General features: G+C 40.9%; 1 long non-coding RNA gene across 1 annotated transcript in view; it reads left to right on the top strand.

Annotated features, from left to right (window-relative positions):
* Positions 1 to 1,978: 1,978 nt before the first annotated feature.
* The window catches only part of LOC122161151, a 28,670-nt gene continuing 22,389 nt past the window's right edge, over positions 1,979 to 8,259 (top strand). Inside the window, exon 1 of the long non-coding RNA XR_006169112.1 lies at positions 1,979 to 2,450. This is a non-coding gene — a long non-coding RNA (uncharacterized LOC122161151). The remainder of the gene's footprint in view (positions 2,451 to 8,259) is intronic.

The raw sequence follows: 8,259 nt of genomic DNA, 5'->3' as shown, positions 1-8,259 counted from the left end.
CTTTTAAATCTGCTGATATTGTGGTGGCTTTCAGTAGAGCGTCAGATTGTTCACTTCTTTGTGGGAAAATGATGGGGGAAAGTTCAAGGAGTTACTGGCTTTGCTATAGGAATTCCCTGCCTAAGGGTTGTACCTCCGCGGAGTGGATGCTGCATCAGTCTTTACATTTTGAATGTGAAGGATTTAAATTCTAAATGAAGGATTATTTTTTTGACACTAGGAAGATGTACATATATGCAATACTAAGAAGTCGTGTGCCTTAAAAAGAACAGATAACTATAGAGGGTATAGCACAATATAGCATATTAAAAGCTCAGTCGTGTGTCGTGCACTGAGCATGTGATGTACTGAATGTCCATTTACCTTTTCTAACATCTTTATTTTTCTACCGGAATCACCTGTATCTCTCAAGAGTATCCTATATATTCTATGAATTCAGAAGAAAAGTTTTAGGTTAGTGAAGGGTCAAATCTCTCTGAGTCAGGGAAGACAAATAGATACCACGACAAATGGGAGCAAAGTTCCTTTGCATGGCACGTGTCGTGGAAGCTGGGCATGTTGTGTAGCACTGTACCAGGAAGGGAAGTTGTCTGTAGGGATGCAGATAGTGGTTTCAAACACGTGTTCCCAAATTGGGGAGAGTCACTGTTGGACCTGAGACGTGGTGCGTGTGATGGCATTGCCATCTATTCTGCTGCTGGTGACACTTGGCACCATTGCTGGCAGAGACTCCTGAAACAGCAATCCTAAAAAAAAAAAAAGAAATGGCTCGTGGTTTTCGTGACAGTTATCTGAGTAATCCTTGAACAGAGGTCTGTTATTGAACTTTGGATGCTTTTGCTTTGGAAATCAAGGCTAATTACAGTTTTGTTGCTGTCGTTTTGTGATTGGTTTTAATGAGGGGCATCAATGGAGAAATGAAAACATTGCAATGTGAAAGTTGTCACCAAAGATTACTTCTTAGTAGGACTTTCAAATCTCCCTTTTCTACTCTTTGCTTTGGAGAATGAAGGAGCCATGCTCAAAAGAGCATAGGATCTGCCACTTGAGCTCAGAGTTGCAATGTGTTTGTGCTTCTGTGTCCTCTCATTCCCAAGAGCACCCATTATGTTAGGCTCAAAGGAAGATGTAAGGAGCTCCATTTAGTGGGGTTACAGGGCCAGATATGGCCAGCTAACCTGCTGTACCATTAGCTCTCACCCCAAGCAATCAGAGACCCGTGGTCCCTCACAGCTGCATGGCACAGGGGTTAGAACAGTGACGAGCACTTAGAAAAACCAAGTTGTAGCATTTCTGTGCAAAATGAACATGAAAATGTTCATGAAAATGAACATGAAAATGAAAAACCTGGGCTCTGGTAACAAATTGACTGTTGGCCTCTGGGTTCTTTAGGAAACTCATCCAGAGCTTCACTGATGCAGTTAAACTGCCATGTAAGGGCACACCTGGTTGGTCCTCATGAAAGCACTGCTGGAAAAGATGTGTAACTAATGCATTCTTCTTCATCAAAGAGTGTCGTTTCTTGTGGCATCACTTCTGTTGTGTTTTCTTGCAGTGACCCAAAAACCTGGCTGCTTTGGAAAGTGGATAGTATTGGCAATCAAAGAAATATGGCAAGTAAAGATATTTTTCAGATCCAGTTTATATTAGCGTTTTATGCCAAGAAAGGGCAAATCATTGCTATCGGGTCCTTGTTCTGCTGCCTTCACTGATCAAGGCAAAGAGTGATGGTTCAGTGTCTTCATTTATCCCCTTTAGTTTTAAGCCAGCAAAGCGAAGAAGGTGGATGTATGCAATTTATGTGTGTATTTATGTCTTCCTCCTGTGGACAGTGTGGGGCCATGGCACTACAGATGGTGGTGCTGATGGGTGGAATGGCATTGGCACTGCTGGGTTAAACTGCCACGAGTAGGAACCGTGCCAAGGCTAACAATGCAAACAGCACCACAAAGTCAATCACCTCGCTGCGTAAGGGACAGTCAGTGGCAGCAAACCATTCCTGTAGAGACCTCTCCTTTAGAGCAGGGGAACAAATGTCTTACAGAATCCCTTCTCCCCGACACTGAGTCTGAATTCTCAGGCAGCCTTCAGATTTGTTGGCATTCTCCACATCGCTTTTACCTGCCTGCATGCAGAGATAGATAATCATTTGGCTGACAGTGGGTTGTGACGCCTCGGTTTGCACGTTGACCGTGCGAGAGAAATGGAGACCAATTGAAAATATGGTTATCTTTGTTGGGTTTTTCTGTAGAGTGATGTTTTGCACCTCAAGACTTCATTCTGTAAGATGTATCGACGGGATTGCCTACCTGTAACTCAGCTTTGTAAGCAGCCTCCCGAGGTTAGCCACGGTGGTATTACATGCCTTGTGCTTTGCCAGCCCTGCAAGCCTGCCAAAGTCTGTTAAAGCCTTCAGAGCACAAAGCACTGATAAGATGGATCCCTAACAGGTATGCATCAGGGATAATGCAAAGATGTTCCGTGTACAACAACCTAAAATTAGTTTCTGCTAGCTCAAAGCAGAAGTAACCGCCTCCCACGTTGTTACTTCTGCTGAAATGGAGGGGCTGATGTATGTAGGGAAGTGATGATGCTGAATGTGTGCATTATATACGTATATACAGTCTCTGAATGTGTATGTATATGTGTATATGCTAGCATGTTCAAGTGTAAAAGTCATTTTTTTGTAAATTCCGTGAGATTCAGGCATATGGCTTGCTTTGAACTGTTATTAAAATATGGGCATTTTGGTGATAAAGCTGAAAATGTGTACCTTAAGACCTACATTCCTAATGTAGGTCAGTGGAGGCATTTCTCAGACGTATTAGCATTTTGGACACTTCGTCTTAGCAGCATATTGCATCTCGTGGAATAGGTTAGCAGAGGCAATGCGGGAGAAAATGCTGCATCTGAAGTCATTCAGAGATGTTGCCAAGTTTCTCAGGAACCAGAATTGCAGGATAATGAGTATTATATTTAATTTGTGATGGAAAGGCAACCGTGGAGAGTTCAGCAGAGGCAACGCAGATCATCTTGGCTCTGTGGGGGAGGGAGAATTTATAGCTGTAGCTAGCTAAAAAGAGGAAAGCTGTCTGTATATTTGTGGGTATATATATTTATATATATGTATATACAAATCTGTGTATGTGTAGATAACACCGTGTGTATATATGTATGTATGTATATGCCCATGATGTATATGTGTATCTATATATATGTATACATTTATATAAATTTCTATTTCTCTATATGAATAGTCATGCAACTGTGGAAAATAGCATTATCACCAGTGTGTCCTTTGCTTTAAAACCCAATGAGAAGCTACTTCCATTAATCCTATGTTGGCACAGAGCTCTTTGGTTATCATTTACATGTAGAGAGGAGCGCAGCTCCATAGCTGAGCGCCAGCCTGGAAGGCTTTCCCTCCTCCAGAGGACTCCAAGCAAGTCATTAGCTTCTCCACAGCTGTTCCACATATGTGAGATAAAGCCAAGGTGAATCAGGGGCTGGGTTTAAAGGCAAAGGCAGAAGAAGCAGTGGGCTATTTGTGCTTGGAAGTCTCTGTGATGCTGGCAGAGGTCTGATGGTGAAGCATCCTCAGCTGTGGTTACTCTGGTTGCTGTTGGTGGTCCCAGCTAACAGCAGCAGTTTCTGCACGGGGCAGGGAAGGAGGAAATTCTTCTTTTTTTCCTCTCAAGTAAGTGTTCTGCAGTCTGATTGCTTTGGTTCAGTGATGCATTGATTTCCATTTGGGGCTGGGATGTTAAGTTGTAAGCTCAGTGAGCTTCTAATTTGGGATGCCTTTTATGTGATAATTGATTTTGAATAATTTCACTTCATTGTTAGAACAAGCTATACCTTAATTTACTCTGTTTGAAGAACTCAGCTGGAAAACTATATCAGGATGGATTTTGCACTTGGCTTCAGTGGGGTCAAACGAGATCAGAGTGTTTCATGAAGCACTGACATCAAAACAATCTGGTGGTTGTGCAACTATTAAATGAAAGTGTAATTTTGTAATAGAAGTGTGAACTACAAAAAAAAAAAAAAAAAAAAGTGGTTTGCTAGTTATATATTCTGTGACAACAGCATATTTCTATCGCTGAGACCTTTGGTCAGCTGCTGGGTTTTGGCAAGGGTTCTGTGCTGCTGGTGGTTGCTTTGAGATTTGCCCCTTCCTTCCTCCTACACTGAGCTCCCTCCTGGCTGTCCTGCTGCCAATCTGCTGTCATGTGCAAGCTGCAACGTGACCAGAAAGGGGAGAAGGGATTATTTCTTCTTAAGCTCTTTGCTTCCTTTGAGGCAGAAGACAAATAAACAAGGAATAATCACAGGAATAAAAATGGACACTTTGTGGTTTTAAATATATAATGTGGGTTGAAGCATTTCTTTTAAGGTTCCTGGTTGTGCTGAGCCTTATTATTTTATCTGGAGGAAGTAACCACCTTATAGGGAAGTGCTTCCTATCTTTTTTGCCTAAACATTGCAGTGGAACCTAATGTGATGTATAGCTGCCTCTTTTTAAAAAAAAAAAAAAAAAAAAAAAAAAAAAAAAAAAAGTTGTTTCCTTACAAATATTATATTTCCCTGCAGAAAATGTGATGAATTCTTATGCTATCTGCTGCCCTTTGCTGTTTGTTATATTTCAGCATATTGGAATGCTGAATGGAGACAAGTAGAAGGGGAACAGAAAAGTTAATTGCTTTTTAATTAACTCATGCACTCCTGATGTCAAGAAACTATTTGAATACGATGTTTCTGGGATGCCTGTGGCCACATAGTCCACAAATGGCTGATTTTCCTGAGCAGGAAGCATCTGAATTTGAGCAGGGAGTATCAGAAAGTTCAGAGAGCTACTTTGGAGAGCTTGGGAAATGAGGATTTTCTGGTATCTCTACTTAAAGAAGATGCCTAAATGTCTGCATCCTCAGGAAGGCAGTCATTCACCTAAAAGTCATTCAGAATTTAAACCCAGAAAGGGAATGATAATGTACCCAAATCTCTTCGTTCTCAGTAGTAACCTCTTCTTTGTGGGATAATTTAATCTATGATGAACCTTGGCTACATGCTATCTTGAAACAACTCACCCTGCCACTTGTGTGGTTGAGGTTTGCTGTTTTTCATGTTGAAAAGGAGCGGTGTAGTTGGAAGATCAGGCACACAAAGTCACGTTGTTGTTACAGACGAACATCCAAATAAGTTACAGGAACCTAAAGAACAGAGGTGCTTAAGGCTCTGCTGGTGTAGATCACAGCAGATCCATCGCTTTCAGCATAGCACTGCTGGTACCTGAGAGCTTGGGAGATGACTCAGAGATGTTTGTTGCCCTCTAGCAGCCATGTCTCCATGGGTTGTCTTGTGAATGGATGCCAACCCATAAAGGCAAGAGTTCCCTAGGCTGCTGCGTGACTTTGCACCCACCTGATACCCATTCCTGTCTTTGTATGTAAAAAGAAAAAATCAGGCAAATAGAAATTTCTTGATATTCTCCTTTGGCAAATCCCTATTTAACCTCCCCCACCCCCTAGAAGTAATTGAAGTCGCAGGAACAGCAGCACTCTGCCAGAACACATTGTGAGGGATCAGGCTCTTCCAATTAATGTTTTCTCCATTGAAAAGTATCTAATTCTCATTGAAAGGGGGGAAAAAAAAAATCAGATTGATTTCAATGATCATTTGATAAATGGAGGGGGTGAGGGTGTGTGGGAATTACTGGAATATTGCTGTGAACTGAACTCTTTTATACACAGCCTTTGCCTTAAGGAAACACACGAGCTTTCTTATAACCAAATTGGAAGAAAATGTCATAGTATTAAAAGAAATAGAACCAGGGTTAGAGCTAAGAGTATTTTTCCTCTCTTCTCACTAAAAATACCAACTTATTTGTGCTTGACTAGCATAAATTTTGTTTATAGGAAAGGAATAGTGTCTTGCTGGTATTATGGAAGAAAAATGGCTTTCAGGCCATCTTCTATACTAAAAATGTCCATCTCTAGCTACTTTTCTAGTAAAATATATTATGCATTCTATGTTTAATAGTTTAAAGAAAAAATAAAGGCTGGATGGTAAGTAGAGGAATGAAGTACTGCCAGAAGGAATATCAAAAGTGGAATCACAAAACTGAGCTTCCATTACCAACAAATGTGAGTGTAATTGGCAGGAGCTTGTGAATGCATAATTTTGAGTGAGTATCAGACAGTTTACTGATTTCTCACCTAATTGTCCATGTAAACTGTAATTCAGTTCATAATCTTTATTGTCCGTCTTGCCATTCCTAAATGTATCAGTAATACTCTGTTGGGAATTGTTGGACTTGGTGACTGAGGAGGATTGCTGCTGATGAAGTGTAATTCTTCTTGTTTAGTCCTGTCTGAATGCCTTGACCTTGTTCATTTGAGCAATATCTCAAAGCTCCTGGGCCTGTAGCTGCTTGGGGGTGATGGAGTTGGATTTTTAGGTGCTCGCTGATCGCTATGGAATATAACACGTGTGAGAGGCATAAAGCCTCTGATTGTCATGAATCTGCAAACTGCTTCTAGAAAGTGAAAGTCACATCAGATAAGAAAAATGAATACTTGCAGCTCTCTGAGCTGGCAAGTGAGGAAGCAACTGGAAACTTTCCCACCAACTCAGAGTTCAGAAAACCAGGAATGCATTAAATAATCCATAATGTTAATTTAGAAGTGCGTGTCTTTGTAGTCACAATTTTTATCAATGTGAACATCACAAAATAAAAAAAAAAAAATAATAATCCTTAGGTCTGTTGAGAAAGTGCCAGAATAAAGTCTGACATTGGAAACATGGAGCTGCATGTGGGATGGCAACTGGGGGTCAGGAGGTATGGGTGTGAGGTAAGTAGTGAAGACACAGATGTTTGGTTGAGATCTGGAAGAGGGAGTTGTTGGAGAAATAACAGCAGAGAGCTGGTGCAGGTCTGGAGAATAAAAGTGCCCTCTGGGTCAGCTGAATGAGCACAGCAATGTCACTGTGAAAAACTGAAACAGTGATTCTGAATTTGAAGGTAGAGATGTAGGTGTTGCTTTTGTCAGGAGACAGCTTATTCAAGGAGAAGTCAGTAATGTTTTAAGCCTTTCAGCTCCTCTTCTGGGAAAGGGACTGGGGAATAACTGAGAGCTGGAAGGCAGCTGGTGGCCCATACCGTACTGGGGGCAACTTCATCCAACTCCCAGTTCATTTAAAATCTTGCGCAAAAAGTCTTCATCACTTCTTAAGCTCAGGAGCTCAAATCAGATATCTGAGAAAAGTATGAGCTGAAATTTCTATTCCTTTCTTGAGTAAAATCAGAAAACTTTTTTAATAGAAGAACTTATTCTTTTCAATTCTACAGCACTCAACACTCTTGAGTTGATGCTCAATGTATGCTCTGCAGGGCTATTTCCTCTTGCAATTAAAAGGGGAAAAGAATAATGCCTGCTGTCTGCTCCAGAACCTTCTCTGCCTGGGCATGCACATAGCAGAGCAAAAATCCACTATAAATGTGGCTTATAGTGCTTGGAAAGGCTGCATGTCCAAAATCCTCAAGCAAGTTTTTCAGAGGAGGCTATAAATTACTTTTCTGAGCCTGCATCAGTAACAAGTTGCTTCTTGAAGAAAAAGATTAATTTGAGGAAAGTGCCAAAGTGGATTAAATGCAAGCTCAGGAAGGTCAGGAAAAGGGGAACTACTGCTAGACAGAGGTGTTTGGAAAAAATGCACTAATCCACTTCTATTAATCTTGTGAGTTTTGTAAACTCCAATAAGTTGTACTAGATTTCCAGTAACAAACTTGGCTGATAGCCTCATTTTTGGAGGATGGCACAGAATAGAAGCAAGCATTATCAAAGTAATGTGCATCAATGGGATTTGATACCTCTGGTGGTTCCTCCATATGTTGCAAAGGAGATGAATGTAACAGGCTGACAGCACAAAAACTAATATTGGAAGCTGAGATTTTTAAATACTTAATGGGAAAAGAAATATTAGGGTGTGATTGGTGTTTTTAATGGCCAACTTGATAGGAATTTCTGATTACCGATCATCTGAAGGTCTTGTGAAGTGTGACCCATCATCACAAGTCATGATGGTCCAAATGATCACTATGGTCCTCTGCAACCCAGGCCATTCTACAATTCTGTGATCCTATGATTAAGTCATTAAAGTCACTTTTTAAAACCATGGTCAAAAGTTGTAATGAAGCTGAGCATGTATTACTGCTGTAACAGAGATGGCTGCCATGGGGGGCATTAAGGAGGGATGTCA

The sequence above is a fragment of the Centrocercus urophasianus genome, unplaced genomic scaffold (genome assembly GCF_019232065.1).
Source record: "Centrocercus urophasianus isolate 14NV4802_14NV808 unplaced genomic scaffold, USGS_Curo_1.0 seq_19, whole genome shotgun sequence".
NCBI classification, from domain to species: domain Eukaryota; kingdom Metazoa; phylum Chordata; class Aves; order Galliformes; family Phasianidae; genus Centrocercus; species Centrocercus urophasianus.
The sequence above is the reverse complement of the archived record's forward strand: the minus strand, read 5'-3'. Positions and strand labels throughout refer to the sequence as shown.